At 38.0% G+C, this 23,456-nt stretch overlaps 1 long non-coding RNA gene across 1 annotated transcript in view; it reads right to left on the bottom strand.

The window, feature by feature from the left end:
• Positions 1-23,175, bottom strand: part of LOC110351974 (uncharacterized) — a 221,914-nt gene extending 198,739 nt beyond the window's left edge. Inside the window, exon 1 of the long non-coding RNA XR_011809124.1 lies at positions 23,031-23,175. This is a non-coding gene — a long non-coding RNA (uncharacterized lncRNA). The remainder of the gene's footprint in view (positions 1-23,030) is intronic.
• Positions 23,176-23,456: the final 281 nt, after the last annotated feature.

Genomic DNA, 23,456 nt, shown 5'->3' with positions numbered 1-23,456 from the left:
CCTGTCTATTACATACCCTCATTCTCCAGGGGAAAACTATTCCTGAACTTGGTCTTGTAACTAATGCGGTGCAAGTTCAAATGAGAAACTGAAAATCCTACTCTGGTTTCCCAGCCTGTCCTCAGTTAGTACTCAGTTCTCATGCAATGTCAGCTGTTTGTACCAATTACAAAATAATTAAAGAAAAAATAGCTCAGTAAGAATTCAAACCTACTAATAAATACTAATTTGCTCCTATATATGTTCTCCTATTATGCTAAACATAAGTAAATGCAGATTCCAAATATAACATGCCCCATTCTTCTATTTACTAGTTTTTCCATTATTTTAAAGAAAAATAGGTTCACATTCTCAGGCGCAGATCAAGCAATGCTGGAAGCTGTAGGAAGTCATATGCTTAAAGGTAAAACATAGTTGTGGGCTTCAGTGAACATAGATTTCCTAATTCTGCCTTTTTTTTTTATTACTATCAAAGATATCCTAAAGCTTGACCAAAGGAAATTCCAAGCCTGCTACGTCTTCAACCTAACATAAACTCTAATGGAAATCCATGGAGTTTCTGGTAGCCATACAAAGTTCATCCTAATGGATTTACAACTAGCATAACAAAGCTATAATAATAACAAAGTTATAATCCCTATGATGATATCTACATTATAAAAGAATCAAACTAATAGATAATGCAAGTGAAGGCTGGAAAAAGTATAAATTGGAAGTCAGTGTTTGAGTCTGAAACTGTCGTTAGAATTAGCCATGTTTGCATAGCTACTTTCCACAAATAACAAGCCATAGTAATTTGTTGCCATTGTAAGTTCACAATAAGGAAATTTAATTATAAATAGCTTTAACTATCAAATTGCTTTTGCAAATGCAATAGACTCTGCTCTATTTTGCAGTACAGTACATCCTATCAGAAAATAAAAACATTTCTGTGACTGCAGTGAACAAAGCTTTCTAATGGTCCCTACTATTGCAGGGTTGTTACAATACTGGAAATCTTCACACAGAGAAATCACTGGTATTTGAAGCACTTTCTGATTTAGATTCACCCTGAACATTATATGATGTGGTGGTGAACAGTGCAGTGGCTTCCAATAGTCCCAATGACAGGGCTAGCAGTGCTGTTATGGGGGGGGGGGGAAAGGAAGGCATCCTGGCTTGTATCAGAAGCAGTGTGACCAGCAGGGCTAGGGAGGTGATCGTCCCCCTGTACTCAGCTCTGGTGAGGCCGCACCTCGAGTACTGTGTTCAGTTTTGGGCCCCTCGCTACAAGAAGGACATCGAGGTGCTTGAGTGGGTCCAGAGAAGGGCGACGAAGCTGGTGAGGGGCCTGGAGAACAAGTCCTATGAGGAGCAGCTGAAGGATCTGGGCTTGTTCAGCCTGGAGAAGAGGAGGCTCAGGGGCGACCTTATCGCTCTCTACAGATACCTTAAAGGAGGCTGTAGTGAGGTGGGGGTTGGCCTGTTCTCCCACGTGCCTGGTGACAGGACGAGGGGGAATGGGCTTAAGTTGCGCCAGGGGAGTTTTAGGTTAGATGTTAGGAAGAACTTCTTTACCAAAAGGGTTGTTAGGCACTGGAACAGGCTGCCCAGGGAAGTGGTGGAGTCACCATCCCTGGAAGTCTTTAAAAGACGTTTAGATGTAGAGCTTAGGGATATGGTTTAGTGGGGACTGTTAGCGTTAGGTCAGAGGTTGGACTCCATGATCTTGAGGTCTCTTCCAACCTAGAAATTCTGTGATTCTGTGAAGGTGGGTTTAACAAAACTGTAAAATTTATGAAAAATACTCCTGCTATACACAATTACAGAGGCTTTGCCAAATGAAAGAATGTTTGCTGAAGGAATGTCACAGGTATTTTCAAAATCTGAAAGTATATATTTTCACAGTTTTGTACAAAAGCCCCAAAGTACAGTGAAATCAGTTGAACATTAGTTACAAATTTTTCGTTGTCCTACTTCATATAGCACAACCAACACTGAGTTAAGAAGAAAGCAGACAAACAGTGTTCCGAAAACCTGAATTTACTCTTGATTGACTTCTGTGCCAGATCAAGTTTGGAATTTCTTTTCAGGGTTGTCCCTTAGAGACTACTCTTGAAATTATCAACACTAGAATCACTGTGGCATATTCTAAGCACAGACACTTCTCCAGCAGCTCAGACAGGAGAGCACTGCATACCTAGAAGGCCACGTGTACACCAAACTACTTCACAGCACTGCCCAGGACCACAATTGCGCACCACTCTGACCAGAATTCAGCAAAGGTAAGTCACTCTCTGAAAAACAGTAGAGAATAAACACACCACAAAGTGTAAGTGTCTAATATGAAAACCAAGTGTCTAATATGTATGAAACCAGGGTTGGGATTCTGGACAACAGTATCATCTTTAAGTGTAGGCTACTACATATGGCAGAAGACCATTCTGGATGAGAAATTCCCCCCTACAACAGTCCATCAATACCACATTGGATCCATGGCTCAATACTTGCCTCCACATGCCATCATGCTACCCACTGCAAGAGTAGCCAGCAGTGACACAAATAAAACTTCTGCCAAACTACCAATGCCTCTTGAAGTAACATTCCTCTTTCTGAAAGCATCTAGAAAGCATCCTTAGAAGAATAATGTCCTCCAGTCACGACAATCTCAAAAATTGGTTCCAAACTATTTTTATATGACAATTGTCATTTTTTCCCTCCACTGGAACTACTGTTAGGAATGCCCTCATATACAAAGAAAAAAAAAGATATTTATATTTAAATAGCCTTTTTATTTTCAAGTGGAAGAGAACTTTGGGGGATTGCCACACAGAAATTAGTGAATGAAAAAAAAAATCTAAACTTTTACATATCTTTGATATGGTGATATCAGAGTGACAAAATCATCACCTCTGACAAAAAAATGCACAATTCTCATTAAATATTTTTTTCTGGGGAATATCCAATGGAGTGCTGAAAGCAGCTATTATTACATCCTTGGTCTGAAATCTTTGCTACCTCACTTAGAAGTGGCACTCCTTAAGGCAGCAATTTCTGCAATTTCTCCCTAAATGTCCAGATGTCTGCTACTGCCCTAATCTCAGATTACTGTAAATTCACATAAAGAGGAGATGAAATTATGCATGCAAAGGGCAACATGCCTGGGGGGTTCTGGTCAAAATTATTTTAATTTGCCCTTTGACACTACACGCAGGTCAAGTGAATTGACAGGTAGAATTCCTTTCTCTTGTTATTACTATTCTTATAACAAAAATTCAGCAAAGGTGTTTTTTTGTTGGTGGTGTTTTGGTTTTTGATTTATAGCTAGTTAAAACAGTTATTGAACAGCAATTGTTCAAAGCTGGGTACACTAATGAAAACAGATGAAAACACACAGAAAATCTCATCTGCCATCCAGACATGCAAGAAAGTTTATGCACATCATTACATTAGAACATGCATTAGAAAATGTAAAGATTTATGCAAATGTTAGAACACTTCAGAATTTGACACATTTGGAAAATTCTGGCTGAGCAGACCATCTAGACACTTGTAGGATCTCACGGCGGCTGTGTTATTTTTTCTAGGAAATTATGCAGGAAATTAAATAAAAATGTGTTTTTCTAACTAACTGGAAATGTGTAGCATGAAAAAAACAGAATCTATAATTTAACACTAATATACGCCTGCTGTCCTTATGTCCTACCAGTTCATAAAATCAAGAGCTGTTGTGCATTCAAAATGTGCTAACCAGCAATCCATAAAACTATAGTATCTAGATGAAAAACAAACTTCAAACCTCAGTGCCACTCATATCAGCCACCCACTCCTTTCTGCCTATTTTGGCAATAATTATGTTATTGCTGCCAAAGCACTGTCACTTAGTCACTCTCTCACCACTCAAGAGGTCCAAGACCCTTTTCCAGTTTTCTACTTGATTCGTTGCAATGTAACATGAGATGTCAGGTAGCCAGCCCTAACTGAAGTACATCTTGGGACAGATTGTAGAGTTCCTGCATAAATATCATAGCCACTCAGAAAAGCTCATGTCACCACTTCGGCAGTCCAACACTTGGCAAGGTATCAAGAGTTAAGGCACTGGAGTAGGAGATGCGGTTTGCAGATCAGGAAGAGAAAAGTGATGGACAAGGTGGTGAAGCAAAGCAGATAAATTCCTGTTACATTTCCAAAGTTAAATAGAAGAGGGTGTTCATGGAGAGAAGAATGGTGAAGGAGAGTGGGAGGGGACTTTTCCTCATGAGAGATATGAAATAAAATAATTGATGGGATTTCCTAAGGGTTATATGAATTCATACAACAATCATAAATTTCTACTGTGTCAGACACACACAGTAACAGCTCTTCTCTTGTTTAAGCTCTGTGCTAGAAGACTAAGATTTTAAGTAGACCAAAGCAGGCATACAGTCAATAAAGCAAACGTAGGAACACAGGAAGATGTTCAGTGGAAGAAAAAAAAAAAAAAATGATAATATGACATCTAAAAGCATTTCTAGAAAACTAGAAAAATGTTTGTAAAGTAAAATGATAGAAAACAGGACAGCAGATTTAGGTCTGGCTAAATCATATAACAGTGCCAATTTGGAAACCACCAACTAGTGAATTTCATGTTCTTACTTCAGAGAAACTTAATTTTAAACTTTGTGGATGTTATTGAAACTTAGGTAAATGACAGATATAGGTAAGTTATATATATATCTCACTATCCTAAACCTCTGTACCTATACTTTGGTAATTGGTATGTATAAAAAGATCCAGTAAATAAGCCTTAAAAGATGTTGACAATGTTATATTTGTATGGTATTTAAATAACATAAAAGTAATGTAGCAATCAAACGTAGCTAAGTTTCCTTGTATTTAGTATTCCATTATTAAATCTAAAAGAAACATGCTTGCAATAAGTTTTTGTATTTAGTGTACAGGAACCATGTTAGCAGGCCTGAATCAAATCCTGGTCTGTTAAATTCTCATAAGTGAAACCCCAAGCACTACAACTACCAGAGCTCCACACAATGAAATGCAGTAAATCCACTTTAGTTAAACTAATACTGAGGATGACGTTAAAAACATAAGAAATTACATATTTTCCCTCTTATTCCTTCTGGGAAAAATGCCTTCCGCTGTTCTTAACACTTCCTTTTCCCCGAGCACCCAGACAGCAATCCATTCCTCACCTACGCTTTGCAGAAGCCACTACAATACAGAATGCGATGGGGCTTTTTTCCCCCCTTCTCCATGACGTTCAGATGCACTGGTCTGTTTGGGCTCATGCTCGTGAGAAGGCACCCACCAGCCAGGTGCTTCCAGGAACCAGCATGGCACGACATGGCATGGCATGGCCCAGCCCCTGTCCCATGTCTCCCAGCCAGCAGCAGCACCAGGAACCCACACAGTGCCATCCCCAGCACTGGGAAGAGCCTGCAGGAAGGAAGCGCCACAGGAGAGCTTCCTCCGAACAAATTCCTCGTGTGAATAATGTTGCCTCACTGGCTAAGGGTGAATTACCAGATTTAAAGATGACATCAGAAAGGAATGGAAAATACTTGAAAAATACCATTTAATGTGCTTAACTTTCTTCTCTTGCAGCCAAGAAAAACTCAATTTTACATGCTTGCGAAAGAGCTTTGATCAGATGTTGGATCCCCAGGTGTTTCAGCACTGTGCTCTACTGAGAACAGTGAAACGCTCCCAACCTTCATTTAAACACCATGGAAGGGAAAAAAATAATTTTCCAGAACATCACATGCATGCACCTCTAAATTACCTTGCAGGTGACACACTGGGCAAGGGTACATGAAACGAGCCACCACTGGCAAGCCATGTTATAAGGTGCAGACATTACTGCTCCTCTTCCATTGCCTGTACTTCTGTACGGGGCTCAGATCTTTGTAAAGTGGCTCATGAAACAGCAGCACAAAACCACACTGCCAAGCAAAGAGAATTTTCTGATTTATATGTTACTGCATCTTACTGTGATTGAGCAGCTCTCTTAGGTCTTTTCATGTTATGGTAGACATACTACATCCTAAGAGCCAATTCCAATCCTGACCCTAACACTGATTTTCTTAAATGCCACTGTAACAAGTTTGACAGTTCTCCTATTATATTTTAATTGTTGACATGCCAACTATTGTCATTGCAGTATTCTATGATGTTCATTCCATGTAGACTATAAATAACTCAATAAATAATGCTCAAGAATCCCAAATGAATACACAAACTTCTTTCAAGCATCAAGATTAATTGCAGAGACAGTTCTGTGACTCTAGAAAGCAATTTGATTAATCCAACACAAACTCCTTAAAACAGGCTGTGTAATATGACTTCTCAAGCACATTTTGCAGGAAGCTGAGAGTAGTCCTTGCTCCACAGATGCTATTACTTAAGATATCAGCTTGCAAAGCGGTCAGAGATAGCTGAAGCATGTGCATAAGGGCTTTGCTTAGCTGGGGCCTAACTGAACAAAACCAGAATGACATAAAAACCTCAAGCTACGCAGGGATGTAAGCAATGCAGTGCTCAGTATCATAACTTCTAAACTGCAGTCACCTGGCCACCAGAAGAGAGCATCCCGTGCTTCCCCAGGCTTCAGGCAATCTGAATTAGCAGGATGACTCTTACCGCTCAAGATTCACAACTTTGAACTCTCTCTTAAAGCCTTTACTTACAAAGCCACACATGGGTCACAGTCTTTTATTTGTTTGGATTCTTTTTTTCTTTTTCTTAACTGGATCAGGAAGGGGTGGTTGTTTCTTAACATGAAGCATGTGTCTGTAGCATTGTCCTATATAGAACAGCTGAGTTGCTGCAGCAGTCATTAGCCACCTTGCTTAGCCAACTGACAACACGTCCCTTTCAGGAGATCCTCAACAACCAGGTACAGGCTAAACAGCAATATAATCTCCCTCTACCCTGAAATTATTTTATGTTGCATAGAGTATTGGGAGCAAGAAAGAAATATGTTGAAGCAGGATAGGCACATATGAAGAGAGTGGGAGATTTCACCCTAGCAGTCAGGGGCCTCATCACTAAGTCATTAGAGCAGGAGCCAAACTTCAAAACTATCTGGAATGCCCCAATACTCTGATTCTGGGGGAGAAAATAATAAATTAATAAATAAGTAAGATGAAAAGAAAAATCCACACCACAAACTCATCTATCTTTTTTACTTACATGAGTAAAGTAATAAGGTTAGCAAAATAAGAAAGCACAACTCTAGACGTCTTTTGGCCACTTCTGTGGTTAAAGAAATAGTCATGATCTTGAAGAGCACAAGGAACTTGAAACTACTTAGAAGAAAAGGAAGAAATGGACAAGCTATTCAAATCCCAGTGACAAGAGAGCAGAAGATGTGTTCAGTAAATCAGACTAACAATATTTGTGTAGCTTAGGATGGGAGACAACCAGATAAGTAGAAATCTTGTAGCCAAAACAAAGGAAAAGCAGATATGGAATTTAGCAGTTCTGTAACAAAAACAGGATCGATTTCTTTAGACAATGACCTGAACAGCCAAAACACAACAAAACTGTTTTCCTCATGACACTCCACTGATTGATTGCCAGGGACTGACTAGGAAGGGAAATATGAATACTCCCAAACACTGGTACATTCCCTTCAAGAAAACCATCTTGGAACACCTCCATTTATTTTGTAATTTAATTTCTCATGTTCAATATTAAAGTGATACAATTTACATCTCAAAATACATTTTCTCATTTTAACCATATAATCTGAGAATTTATTTGCCAACTAGCAAAGCAAATTTATCATATTACCTTATATTTTGTAAGTGCTTGTGATTAGGGTTTATCAATAGTACGTACATAAAAATCAAAATATTAAAATAATATAGAATGGAAGTCAAGATGAAATACACAGTGCTGTTCTACTTTCCTTTGCAAATATCTACTTGGAATGAAAATACCTTAACCACTTAAAATATTTTGCCTTCTATAATTTAGCTTCCATGAAAATATTTCATTGTTATGTTAAGGTCTCAAATCTATTATTATTGTATTCTTTTCATATCATAAAAGCACAGATTGGGGCCCTCATGGACTATAAAAACACAATCTAGGACTGTATGCTAGAGTACAAATGATATCATGGGAATTATTATTTATTAAACCAACCAGAATATATGTTGTTAAAACTTTCTAAATAAGTGTAATGTAAATATTCCTCAAAATTGCTAACAAGGGTTCCAAAAGGCTTTCAATCAACAATTTAAAAAATAATAATAATGCAAGAAGTCAATGTGATTTAGTCAAAATTAATGAAAGGTTTACGGTTTCACAACAAAACTACATAAAACTATGCTGATTAATTGGAAACCTTGTACTATCTGATTTTTTTCAGAAAAAGAGGCCAATACCCACAATTATAATTTTGCTGGGTTTTAAGTCTATATTATTTTTTCTTTAAAAAAGAAAGATGGGCTGAAGTCATGAGCTGAGCCACATATGAATATAGCAGAATCGAGATACAACTGTGATGAGATAAAAAACTAATTTGCAGCATTTTCCAGCCTTGCCACAGCCCTGCCTTGTCTCCTTTCCCAGCTGTAAGACCAGCACAAATTAAGGAAAACCCCACATTGGCCTGGCTGCCCAACAAGCCCAAGGCTGTTGTATGTGGACAACGGCCCTTCATGTTTTACATTTGCTTCAACTACACCTGGGCTCATCTTTTTTGGTTTTTAGACCCACTTCTTGTAGTATTGCCCACAGCTTGCTGTTCTCCCAAGAAACTCTCTGCACCCAGAGCAAGAAAAATCTGTAATTACCTAATTCAGACAGCTTCTGACTGTTTTGCTTTGTTTCAGGTGAAGCTAGGCAAATGGGGCCAGGTATGGATCATGAGCCCATATGCACGTTGAAAACAAGTACTTGCATCAGAGAAATAAAAGAAAAAAAAATCAGAAAAACGTCATCCTCTGCTCAACTTCTCTGCGGAGAAGTCTTGCAAGTACTTTTGTTGAAGAGAAATTCAATTAGGTAAGAAGTATCACAGGCTGCTGGGCAATTATGATAAAGTGATGTTATGGAGCCTCTCAAAGAGGGTTAGCAACATTTTACACACATTTGTATTGTGTTTGTTCATTCATGAAAGTGCATTTTTATGTATCGTCATTAAGAAAAAATCCATCACTTCACTTGTTATCATTATAACATTACCAGTTTCTACTACAAATCCCATAGTTAGATTGGTTTTCCAAATGTGAAATCCAAAAGGTTACAAACCACCACCAAGTTTCTGAAACAGCTTTTTCAAAAAATACAAATCATTGCGCTGTGACATAATGGTTCTTTATCAGATGATAGCTATTTGTAAGGACCTTGTGCTAGTTAACGCTTCAACTATATAGCCACGTAAGGTTTATACACTCTTCTCCTAACGTTCTCCTAAAACTCAGATGTAGAAAAGAAAGAAAAAATGAGATACTAAGAGAAACAAAAAAAAATGCAGACTATAAAACTTTAACAGTAGGTTGGATGTATATTTCCATCAATTCATAGTAAATGGTACAATTGTCAAAGGAGAAGATTCCATATCAAAGGTCAGGCATTATTACTGTTCTTCGTTTTTTCCTCATGCTTTCAATAAATTGCTTAGCTTTAGCAAAAGAAAAAAGTGGCTGTGGTAATGTAGCAGCCATATGTTATGCTGTTAAAGAGGTTAGCCCAGCTTTCACAGATTCTTGAGTTCAGCTACAGCTTGCTTGCATCTGGTCTTTGTCTAAATTTATTAATAGCATGGAAAGAAATCTAAATTATGTAGCAGTGTCACTAAGATCATGCAGGATATATTCACTCCAAACTGAAGTACAGTATTTAGGAGTTTGAACATTTTAATAGACTTTAAAATAAAACTGGACAAGGCACCAGAAAATACATTTGAGAACAATCCTGCTTTGAAAGGCTGATGAATTAGATGATCTAACCAGCATTTTCCAGTAATATTTTCCCCAAACCACTTCATTTTCTGTTATCTCATTATTCCAGTTCAGCATCCAGCTCTGCTCAGAGATTATCCTTTGGGCTCAACAGCCCAGCAGCGGGACATAGTGCCTCCCACTGGCTCTCACAGCTATTTGGGAAATGCACGGTGTCCCCCTCTTCGCCCTTCCCACCACTGCACCTGCACAGCTCAGTTGGTGTGCAACTCCAGGCTCTGCAGAAGCACTCTTCAGCCCAAGGCCAGCCCAGCCCACACACAGGTGGTGCTAAGTGAGACAGGAAGCTTTCTAACCCCTTGTCCTCCAGGGCTGATGTGCACTGGAGATAACATTTCCTCTCCCATCCCTTAGGGCATTTTCTGCAGTAACAGATGAATGAGAGCTGGCATGATATGTAACGTATGGCTCCAAAGGTGTCTCAGCTACAAGGGCTTGAGCGTTCTCATACTCCCTTACTGCACACACACTCCTACCCCAGTAAAGGCTCTCCTTGGTCTTCCAAAGACCAGTTATCCTGTTAAAGAAAACCATGGTTAAAAAATTCCTTGATAGACCACAACAGAGGCTTCATGAGGCCTGCAAGCTACACTTCAGGCTCCATGTCACGTTCAAAGCCACTTTCCACATGACGAAGGACCTAATAGCTACATCCCCATAGATCACTGAAAAGCAGACCCAGGCACATTACTAGCCTCTTCATGCTTCCTGTCCATGCCAGTAATCAAAAGCCTTGTTTGTAGCTCTGGTTTAATGCCTCCAAACCATGCTCAGAAAAAGGCAAGCTTAAGATACCTGTTGGTAAACAGTACCATTATCAATTCATCTGGACCTGGTGCTCAAGAGACTGAATCCACCCTGGCTTAACAATACTCAGCCAGAGCCCAAACTGCACGCGCGCAGACAAGGAATATGGAAAGTGAGTCTGCAGTGAGGAACAGGCATTGGACTTGCATTTCACTGGCAGCGAAGATGTTCTACATTGTTCCCAGTAACAGCAGCTAACAGACGTGTATCAAAATCTTCATCACAGCTTTGCACTACATCAACTTACTAGTATCGAGTCATCAAAGGCAGAGCCTTAACACCAAAGTTAAGGAGAAAACAAATAGTACAAGCGGCACATTTTGTAGCTCGTAAGAAGCAGAGCTGGCTTATGTGTAAAGGCTCATATTTTTCTTTTTATCATGTTTGGTGTCTCAGCCAAAATGCCTGGAAAGTACAAAGTACCATGAAGGGAGAGTATGCAGAATGGGCAATGTAGATACTACAGCTGTGGGAGCTCCACCAGAACAATGGGCAGGCAGGACCAGCCACACACCAAATTCATCAGGGAAGAGAACTGACTGGTGGAGGGATCCAGTGACCAAGACACAATTGTTCCAGATCTATTATTGTCAAGAGTGCATGTGGGAACTGTACTGCAGTATCTTTCCTGTCACTGGATGAGAACTTGAATAAAAATGCTGTCCCAGTGGTTTCCACAACTACACATACAAATCCTCATACGTAAAAATAAAATCTGTTAGGCCTTTCTAGATTATTTGTTATGGTGCCATCATGGAACTGACGTGAAATGCAACTTAGACTCTGTCAGGTTTGTATTACTGTTTTTCTCCGTGTGTATTATATATGGTTCTTGCATATAGGTAAAAATCAAGACTAAAAAAACTGGATTTCACATTATTTAAATTCAAGATGAGAGAAAAAGCCAATCTTCTCCAAAGTGCTGTAAGGCTTAGCAAAGATGCTGTTATGGGAGAAGGAAGTAGTACAGCCTTCCTTCCAGCTGGGGGGCAGGAATTTGCACAGCATGGGATGGAGAAGCAATGCTGCAGGGCCAACTGGCAGTGAAACTGAAGCACCAGAAAAACAGCAGAGTTGGCATTCAATCTAATTTTCTTCTGTGAAGTACCTAGCATAGTTTTGTGCCAATGTCCTGTGTTCATCCTGATATATTGATTGTTCACATGACTTTCAAACAAGTTCAGCTGGAAAATATCATGGAAATGATCAAAAGACAGCCAAAAGGTCATCTCTGATTTTCTCTTCTAATTCCCAAAGGTAACAGTTACCTTATTTTCATTTTGATGACTTGAGCTTTAGACTTGATGGAACTGCAATAGGTATGGGTGTAATAGATTTACATTGAGTGTCCATTGAGTGTCAGATAATCAGCCTGTAATTAGGATCACAGTCTCTTAGAACCAAATGGAGTTGCTCTTTCATTCAGACACCAGATGCGCACAATAACAGGGATGATATCTGACAAACTAAACTCACAGCCAGGTGAACAGTTTTCTGACTTCAATGGAGATTCTGCGTGGTTCTGGAAGAATTTAGCCTTTGCTGTTTATAGAGGTCCATGTTGCATTGTTTGATCTTCCAAAAATCAAAGCAAACTATGGTTCTGCATATTTTCCTTTAAATTCAGAGATCGTAAAAATAATCAATTTTGGACAAACAAAAACAAATCTTCACACAACAGAAGAAAGGCTTGAGTTTTTTTCCTAAGCATGTATCTTCAAACTTTATTAGTTTCAACAAGCTAAATGAAAAGGCAGCTCTGGAAATATTTTTGTTACAGATTTTCAAAGAGAAACATGCAGGAAAAAAAAAAAAAAAACATGATTCTGCACCATACTGAAAATTCATATAAAAACAAAAGACAAAACCTTGAAGTAAAGCTGATGTGGAAAATGAAGAAATTACTTGTTGACATTATGGCCCTTGATCTGAAGAAAAAAAAGGGGCAAGCTAAACATATTTGAAGTAGGGGAATTGTGACAAAGCCATCTCTATAATTGGAGACCCTTTGCCCTATTTCTTTGTTTTAAAAGGGGAAGGATGAGCCTCATTTATAGTGCCAATATCTCAAAGAGGAGAAAAGCCTGAAACCTCAGAAATACTCAGCTAAGCTCTCAAAAAATGAGGCCTGTGATTCTTCTAGAGGAAAGGTTTCAGTGCACAGGCAACAAGAGCCTTTATCAACAACAAAAAAGGAGTTACAAGAGAGGATATATGTATCCAGCTCTGCCAATATCACATTATTCTGCCTCTGTCCGATTATTGACGAGGTACAGCACCACAGAAATTCTGCAACTGAAGCCCTAAAATTCTTTTTCAATAATTCTCTTCACTCAAGTTCCCAATTAAAAAAAAATAAATAAAATAAAAAAAGAGTGAAAATAAAATAAATATATGCATAATTAAATCTCCCTTTGTTGCCAGTACACTTCTTACACATATATACTAACAAAGGCTGCTGTAAGATGATCACTAAAATCAGTGATGACTCACAGATGCAACAAACATACTGAAGCACATGCCATTGGCTCCCTTTATGTCTAGGTACTGGGTATACACCTAGCAATAAAAGTTGGGTGCCATCCCAATACATTGGTTATGTGCATGAATACTCATCATTTTTGTTATTTCAGTCAAAAAGCATGTGCTTTAGGTCAGACAAAGTCTTCATTTGACATTCTGAAAGCCTTTCCAACCAGATGGCATATACGTGCACATAATCGTTAAGGTCCCTTCCAACCTGAGCCATTCTATAATCTGAATCCCTGACCCTGAATTACTGCCAGGCACTAATCTGCTTTCACATAGTGCGATTTCCAGGAGGAGTCCCTGGAGGGAAAGGTGACATCCAAACCTGAAGCAGTGCTCTCAGAAGATCAAAAAATAAAAAATAAATAAAATCAACTAATAAAAATAAATTACATAAACTTCTCAAAAAAAAAAAAAAAAAGCAGCCATATAGGTTTTCAGGAATTCCCTCACTCAGACGCTGCACGTTTAACAAGTATAATTTAACTTTGGCATTCTCCATCTAAGCATGGAACAGGCTTACAGCCCCAATTCCTAGAAATCATAAAATCTGCTACAGAATTCAGGAATGCAATTTAAATTGTATGACTCCATTAACATTATTGGAAAACAGCCTTTAACTACCACTGATTCAATCTCCAGCAACAACAACAAAAGCAGGAATTAGATGTGAGCACCTTATAGGAACGATATATTTCATTCTTCACCCCTAACCATTAAACACTGCTTGATCTTTTGTAGTTTTCTGTTTGTTATTTTTTTTGTTTTGTTTTTCTTCCTTAAGAGAGAACTTCCTCTATCATAGAGCTCTCCAATGATGCTTTCCAGAATGACATCCCACAGTTATTCCCAGATCCTGTTTCAATGGCAAACCAATTCATTTAGAATAGCATACTTCAGTGCAGTGTATTTAATAGCAATTGTTGGGGAGTTTTATCTGTTCTGGTTCCCTCTGACATTTAAAAACATCCTGTCTTTCCCAAGACTTATATAGGCAAGTCTTCCTAATAGAAATAGCAACAATCTTTCTCTATCATCCTAGCAAAATCACATGCCAAAATTATTTTGGCACGTTATTTCCTTACCATAACTAAACACAAAACTTTGTTCCACCTATTTTAAAGGCCCTGACTGAGATACAAAATGGGATCAGTCTTGTTCCACGATTCAGGAAAGAATGCTTAGGCCCTCTAGAGAAGGCTTAGCTGTAAATAAGAGAGACTGGCATCCTGTGCCTCAGCTGGAAGGCCTTACCCCTCAGCTGCTGAACAGCTCTTAGCCATATTTGAAAGAACAGCCCAATCCCATCATCGCATTGTAGCCTAAAGAGATGTGCAGCCAGCAAAACGGTTGCTCTATTTCCCTCTCATTCAAAGCCAGTCTTTCAATTTTCATGTTCTCAGCTACTTGAAATATCTTTTCTGCTAAGCTGCGGCAGCAGGGAGGTGGGCACAGGGTCTAGGGTTTTTAAACCATTGTCTCCCTTAGTCCCCGGTCCTTTTCCCTTTTGATATAGCCCCTTCACTTCAGTTGTTTTTTATTTGTCCAAATTCATGCCAAATTCTAATATATCAATATATTCACATAGCAACATTTTTTTCTCTTTGGCTCTTCTCCACAAATATCTTACTGAAAGCTAGTTTTCTGGCAGCATTTCTCAGAGGCAAGCAGTACCACTGCTATTCGAATGCCTCAATGCTTTGTTCATACTGTAATCAATTATACTGCAAGCATCCTTGTGATATATCCCTTCAGGGATGAAAGAAACACTGCAGCAAGGGTGCAGAGAGTAAGATTTTTAAGAAGGAATTAGATGCCAAAATCCCCCAAGATTTCAATACTTGCTGCTCCTTTGAAGAAGCTACTTCAATAGATTTACTCAAAGTACAGAGCAAAAGCAGAAAATAAACCATGTGTTTGAGCCCAGTTTCCCCAAGCAATATTAATGCAACAGCCTCATTCACAGATTGCTTTGTGAATAATACAACTCTATGAAATATGCATAACCTTCACTCAGAAGACAGTGACTTTCAGAGCAAGATATGTATTAAACCACATTTTGACACTTGACTGAGGTGTTTTCTTCTCAGAGACTGCAGTGATAAAAAGGTCTCTAAACCAAGAATTTCCTACACTTGAAAAAACATTGCACTCAGCCATTTCAGCTAAAATATATTGAAAAGGTATGTTAAAATGAATCCACGTGTATCATTTTCAACAGCTCTAACATACCAAGAGACTATTTCAAAAATCTTGTGCTGAGAGTTAACATAGCATTTACCTCTTTCCATTATTCCTTACTCAACAGGTAAATTTAGCGTGTTGAGCAAATTCAGAACACCTGAAAACATTTATTTTAGAGTACTAAGTTGCACACATACTTGAGAATAACAATTTTAAGCCTTTTATTTGCACTGAATTCCACAGTACTAATTTAGTTTTCCCCCTACCTGAGAGTTTCAACACTCCTGTCTTGTGTTTAGCTATTTTTGCCCTGAATTTTTAAACGCTGACACACACTTTTAATGCCAAGCACACACAAAATACTCATTTAAGGTTACATGAACAAATCTGCACACAACTTTGTGGAATGAAGCTAGTGTAATTTTCTGTAATGCAGTAGTTGTTTCTAAGTAAGTGGGGGGGGGGGGGGGAGAGGGTGTAAGAAAAATGCAGATGACAAATAGCATAAATTGACAAAGTTCACATTTCAATACACAGCCTCTCCAATTCACATGTTCCAGGATTTGCTCTGCAAAGTGACTTAGAAAATACAACATAAATTCTATCACCATTTTCAAAAAAATAAAAATAAAAATAAGTATGAAAACACCAAAAAGAAGACAACCAGCATTAAATAAATACCAGACCTAATAAGGTCACTTTACAGCAAAGACTGAAGACATGTAAAGACACACGTTTTAAGAACAAAATTCTAAAAATGGAGCCAAAGATGAAACTGGATCCCAGATCTAAATGAGAGTCCAAACTGAATCAAGGCCACAGGAAATCTTGGTATTGTGTTCTTTGTTTGCTCAAAAGTGGCAAATACCTCAAGTAAATAGCCAGCCACATCAAATTTCCCCCATTATGGACTACTCAGATCACATTCAAATATCAAGCCCTCTAAATTCAGACCTTATTCAGAGTAAATTCAGATCAGAGTAAGTTCAGAAATGTAAGTTCCTCTATTCAGAGCAAATGTCTACCAGTAGCATTCCTTTAAAATCAGAAATAACATCCCCCAAAATATCTATTTTTACACCACCGCCCACATTTTTCATGTTTAAACAAACATTTCTGCAGATTTTTAAGCATCAGTATAAACTGCAAGCTCAAGACTCCAGCTCCACATAACCTAGGCCAGAAAAGCAAAATGTCAGAGCACAGTGTGAGACAGGGTTGAATTAAGTAGGTCTGCCCGAGGCAAAGCAGCTCATGCTTATGTTCTTCTCCCCATGTTACTGCAGTTCTATAAATCCCACTGGTGAAGCACAGGGAATTTAACAGAGAGCTCAGGAGACCTCTTCTCTTTGATTTTGATGTATTTGGACAGATTGTGTAAAGGTTGTTCTTGTTTGTTTCATTTTCTCTGCTTAGAAAACCTTCTCTAAAAGCATTATTCTAGTCCCTCGGTAGCAATTGTCAGGCTTTTGAATCAGGGAAAGCAATGCACATTGTTTGAAATATTCAGGCCTTACAGGTATAACATTTACATATCTGTAAACACCCAATTAGCAATCTTTCTTCTGTTAAACACCCTACTGACATCAGCAGAGTTATTCTGGATGTGCATCATATAGATAAACAGTGAAAGACCCTCCTCTCCAGGAAAAAGCCACTTTACTGAAATTTCTAGTTTAAGTTTTGATAAAGACCTTCCCACCTCAGTGACTAGCTATGCTGGTAGTCTCTTCAGTCACAAGTGCTAAGAGAATTAAGTTCAGAATATCAGACATTTACTCATATCAAAATATTTTGCTGGTGGGAATTTCAGAAGCCTGATGTCAATTTACCTTATATGTTTACGCTACTATTTCATCTCTGCAACAGTTTATTATTGAGGGTAAATGTTTGTAGGATAGAGCTTTTTCTATAGTAACAAATTACAGTTCTTCTGGTTGTTTACACTGAAGGGTCAAGACTGAACCCTTTGTTTAGGAAAAGAGGCATACTAATGATGACTATGCTCCTGAAGTACCTACATTTTTGGCAGTCCATTCATGTCTTGGGAGGTAATCCCTGGCAACCATCACATGTGGTAATCCCTACACCTCCTCCATCCAATATGTTGAAAAATAACTCATTGAACAAAACAAAAACCAATGAGTCATTGAAGATACAAATATAAACACAGCAAAATACTGAAATGAATCAGGAGATAGAGTAGACATGCTGGTAACATCACTCTGAAGCTACATCAAAAATCCTTAACCACAGAAGACCTCACCTTGTCCTATGACTTGGGTCATCAAGTCCAGTCTAAGCAATCTCACACAACTCAAATTAAGCATACACAGCCTAGACTACAACTAATTGTTTTGACTGAAAAGTCTCTCTATAATGATTTCAAATCCTCTAATTCCTAACCTGAATTTATTCACGGACAAAATAACCGGTCATCTTATAGAAAAAAAAAAAAATTAGATTCAATACCAAGAAGTCATACTTGCTTTCAGCCTTTGTGGGGTTGCTATGGCAAATGAATCAAGCCCTATATTCAAAACTGACTTGCCATTTCCCCTAAAATTCTCCTTGACCACATGTCCTTTAATTAACAGACAAAGGTAACTAGAATTGTACTAACTGCACACACTGCTGCAAGTCAGACTTACATACTTGGGGGGTTAAAACTACTTCATATTTCTACTGAAAACACCACTTGTCATAACTTAGGATGCTGTTTACCCTTTCTACAACCACATCATGTAAGAGATTTTCAGAGAGATCCTACTACAGCAGGCAGTAGTTTTATAACATCCCATTAATAAATCTACCCAGCACCAAAGTTTTGACTTTTCCATGCTCATTAATCCCTTTGTTAACTTCCTGTGGAGTCACTAGTTACTTTTTCTAATACCTTTATTGAAATGTTTATACATCAGTCTAACAGTGGTGCCCTCCCCAAAGTACTTGCTATTGGCTTTTGCATCCCTGGAATTTTCAACCAATTGAAACCAACCAAAAAGTCTTTATCTTACTTAATTATTGATCTGTTTTGGTGAATCTTCACACCAAAATCAAACTGAATCACCTGGGAATGACTTAAACCCGTTATCTTCTATGATCAGCTCTTCCATGATGTCCTCCCTGATTAACATAATCACCTATAACTTCTCACTCCCAGCCTATCTATTGATGGGATATTTAAAGCTTAGTTTTGAAATTGGCAGTTATGTTTTGTGGAGATGCAGAAACCTGGGGGACAGAAATATCTTTTTATTAACCGCATCTGTGAAACACACTTGTTTTTCCTCAAAGTTCTTTCATTGCTGCTCAGCAAGCATCCAGAGGTCAGGCTGGAAATGCTGGTGCTTCAAGGCCAGAATACCCTTGATTTCATCCATAGAAGAGTAGGAACTAGAACGGTATATGAAATGTATGCTTTTTGTGTTTAAGGGCTGCAGTACGTTTCTCAAAATATTTGAACAAGTAGGGAAATAAATCTCTGAAGTAGAAAGCTAATAAACATTCACATATGCATTTTGCTCATCTCTGAATGTGGTGGTAGTTTAGTTATTCCCTTATTTATGCAGTGGGACAAAGATCAGGAAAGATCATCAGTGAAAACTATTTGGCCGTCTGTTAACTTTCTTTACTTCTGGTTGTTTAACATTTATTTTTAAAGTTATAACAAATGGTTCTTTTCTGTTTGGTAGGAAAGTAGGATGACAGATTGTGGGAAGGAAAGTGTGAGCTGTATGGAAAGAGAACAAGAGCAAGTAAAGGAGGGTGACTGATCCAACAAACCTGCTAATAACAAATGGAGAGCAGAAAAATGAAAAAGGTCCTTTCCTACCCCACCTCACCACATCATAGTAATACAGTTCTCTGCAGAACTTAATTTTAAGACAGTATTACAACAGTGGAGACTCACCCCATTGCAGGAGTGTGAATGATTTTGTAAAGGGTTAACATGAAGAAAATACCACAAACTAATCTAGGAGGAGAAAACAAGCTACCTTTCCTGAAGACATGTATCACAGTACAAAGCAAGACTCTCAGGATATGTCATACCAGAACAAAAAGTATTTTACCCTGCATCACCAATGTTCAAAGAGATGTTATGCATCCTCTGTTGAAAAACAACTTCAGCAAGTCTTGTGTGTCTCAAAGAACCACCACAGGGAAGTAAAATAAAGATATGGGGCAATCTTTCGGGAAAATCATTTAAATGCTTTCAGTCTGCTGGTGTCTGTTTATCATTGATTTTTTCCTTCCTATCTTAGCAAAGGAAATTTGTCCCAGACTCTGAATCAATAATTCCTCTCAGATTTGAAAAGCAATACAGCATTTCCTTATCCCCTGTTCTTTTAGCCACTTCTTAATCTCTCTGCTGCCTTCAACTCCTTCAAAGACTGAAGAAATTGAAAAAGTTTTAGATCTAATATGCCAGTAAAACCACACAGTAGCAGTGAAATAACACCTGGAAGTGACTAGTGGAGTGGCTATCATTAAAAAGAACAGAAAAAAATAAACCAGAGACACCTATAGACACACAAGCTTTGCTTCAACAGAATTCAAGATTTAAAATAATAATAATAAAAAATTTAATACATGCAAAACAAAAAAGTGAAAAATTTCATCAAATGCAGCATGGACCTAATGAAAGGAGGCAAAGTCAGGCAGAGCTTTCTTTGGCAAGCTAATCAATCCTCCAGGTAGTGAGAGCATCTCATGAATAAGCCCTTAATTGAAAACTATGGCAGGTTTCTGAAATTTAAAAGCACATAAAAAAACAGCTGAAGTGGAGATGCTATTTAGTTGTACTGATAATCTTGGTTTGAACAGAAAGTGAAAATGAAATTTCTAAAGGTCTGAGATTCCACATTGAATGACATTCGATGACACTGAATAATGACATTCCACAATGTCTTTTATCAGTCTGTTAATACAAGAATTTCTTAATGACTCAAAACTTGAAAGAATTATCAGTTTGTTAAGTTAGTATGAAAGAGGAGGAAAGAGTCTAATAGCCTGACACTCCAATGCTAGAACTGAGATGAAGTTACCTGATGCAAACTATGAGGTCAGCCCTGCAGGGGAAAATACCAAAAGATGATTCTGTAGACTGGGGGGTCACCAACTGGAAACAAAGCAGGACATTACCTAGAATACATAATGCTTTTTCAAGGAGTAGAGACTGAGAGGGTCACTACAGGCAATATGACAGACATTATTCTCTCCTTTCACAGTTGGATTTCCTCATAAAACAGTTTACAGTTTCTTATCAGCCTTTAAAATTTAATAAAGCCATGTATTTAAGTGCTTGAAGGTCAGCACAGAAAGCCATTCTTCAGTTATACCCAACTATTTCTACAATGCTAGTAAGTTTCTCCTCATGCAGTGCTGAGTGTCTATGCCACTTCCATCCTCTCACATAACACTCTCTTCCTACCAAGCCTAATACAGTGAAACAACTTACCTAGCAAAAAACTTGCAGTACTTTATTTCCTGCAACTAAAATGAAGTAGACTTAAAATACATTTTTCCCCACTTGAAGCTCCTGATTTCTTGCCTGCATTTACCACTCAGTGCTTAAAAATCACTGGCATGTTTTTTAGATTAGATACCCAGTACCTGTCCATGCTGAGCCAAATCCTGTCCTGATTTAAACCCCAGGCAACCCTAAATGAAATAAAAAAGACACTGAGTCACTTTAAAATTGCTCCAAGACATACCTAACTATATGGTTAGTGGCCCTTGCCCCCAAACCCAATGTATACTATACCATAACTTTGAAAATGCTTGCCTGGCTTGTCCCCAGAATACACTACACCCTTTTCTGGTTTTCTCCCATTAGCCAAAAATATCCTTCAGAGAATATTTGCTCCCACTCATTGAATAGCACTATCTGATACTGCATTTTATATTTTACTGTTCTGCGACTTGCATTTGATCTGAAAAGAGATGAGGTGAAACATTTGCTACTAAAAGATTTGACTTAGAGTAAAATCATATGTTTCCCCTCATTGCTCATATTCATGTATGGTGCATTAAAATTGACTCCCATAAGTCTTCATTATTCAGGCATTTAATCATATGGAAAATGTGGTAATTTAATTAAAACAAGCAACATAGGTTGGATATCCCAAGGGATACAGACAGAGGAAAAATGATCTAATTCACTGAATTTCCATTTGAAAATGTATTAATATTAGACCACAAGACCACAGGAAAAAGAAGAAAAGAATATGTTGCTCATTTGCAAAGCAGTAATCCGATGCTGAGACAATTTCTGTTTAGGATGCCAAAACTGCTTTCTTACACTGCTTTCTGTTGTGTCTGCAGTGGGTGTTTGTCAGAACATAACACTACTAGCAATTATTTGCTGTAGAACAGTAAAGCCTGCATTTATTTATTTTTACATGAGACAGGGAGAGTTTAGAGTGTTGTTAGTTTAGAAATCACTGCTAAAGATGGCACTTGCCAGAGGTTCATGAAAGACTTTCAGTCTTCCTTACCATTGAGTACAACATTTAATTCTTCCCAAAGCTTATGTCATGTACCTGGCACTTCACCTCAAAATGATTTATCTGTGTGGTATTGGGAGGAGGGAATGCAGGGACCAGATCCATACACACACATGGTTGCCATTCCCTCCAGTATCTGAGATACACTGAATAGTCTTCTACTTCCTTTTCCAAACCCCCTCACACCACAATTCTAATACCAAAACCTTTATTATCAGAATTTGCTCAAATCACTCTTCAGGAAAACTTTCATCCGATACAAGCACACTGTAAGACCTCACAAATGTATATGAAGGATGATTAAGTTTCTTTCCCAAATTATTTATATGGGAAAATAAGTTTATATTTATTTTTGTTGCTTTTTTTTTTTTTTTAAATAAAAGAGCAGTTAGCACAGACCACCTACACCTACTCACAGCACCTATGTAGCTATTTTCTCTTCTGCAATTCTGCCTTTTTTTTTTTTTCTTAAAATGGGCTTGACCCTACATTCTCCGTCTGTAAAACTCCCACAGAAACCAGCAAAAGATACAACCCCTTGCAAGTTAGGGGTTGAGTTCAGTAAGAGTTGCATTTTTTTATTTATGATATAAGAGATGGGAAAGCATAGGCAAGCTACTCAGCTGGCCTATGTCAGCATAGTTTCAATGACATTCCCATAGTTTATATGCAGTGTTGTAAAATACATCAACATACTATATACAAAAATATTTAGCTTCCCACACATTTACTATAAACATTAAACAATATTTTATCCCAGTTTTAAATGTCTTTCCAATATTATGCTTCCCTTCACTTCCAGCATGTTCACACTTTCTAATCTCTGGTTTGTGCAGAACACTCAAAGAAATAACAGAATATAGGTAGCAAACAAACAAAATATACAAAATTTCACAAGTTCTGCATTTTAAATACTTGTTACAGCATATTCTCTGTCCTGTTGCTCCTCCTCCTGTTTTACACAGCTTAAGTGCAAGTAATTGCTCCACCTGTTACGACAAGATTTCATTTCTCAAATAGCTGAAAAGGACATATAAACTAACTGTACCTTTCAAGGTTTGTAGATAAGATATCCCAGAACCTGTGCTGGACCCCACAGCAGCTCAAAGTAGGGGTCTAAACTTCCTGGCAGCAGAACAGCCGTAGGGAGGAAGAGTTAGAGGTGCTAATCAAGACTGCACACTTGAGGGCTGTCAGGGAGTTGGGTTTTTAAGGAAATCCTTCAGCTTTAACTTAACCAGAATAAGGAGTAATGGGAGCACTGCTAAACATTTGCATTTCATGCTTTCCTTTTAACAATCTGTATATCTTTTCTATGAGCTATACATAATGCTGTTGTTTTAGGATCTTTCACAATAATACAATCAAGGACATAGAGCTAACAATAGATGTATAATGAACATATCTATACCAAAATAAATCTGAAAAGTATTTTTTACCTCATTCCATTTTTGGAAAAAAATAAAAAGCAAAT

Source organism: Anas platyrhynchos, chromosome 4 (genome assembly GCF_047663525.1).
Source record: "Anas platyrhynchos isolate ZD024472 breed Pekin duck chromosome 4, IASCAAS_PekinDuck_T2T, whole genome shotgun sequence".
In the NCBI taxonomy this organism is placed as follows: domain Eukaryota; kingdom Metazoa; phylum Chordata; class Aves; order Anseriformes; family Anatidae; genus Anas; species Anas platyrhynchos.
The sequence above is the reverse complement of the archived record's forward strand: the minus strand, read 5'-3'. Positions and strand labels throughout refer to the sequence as shown.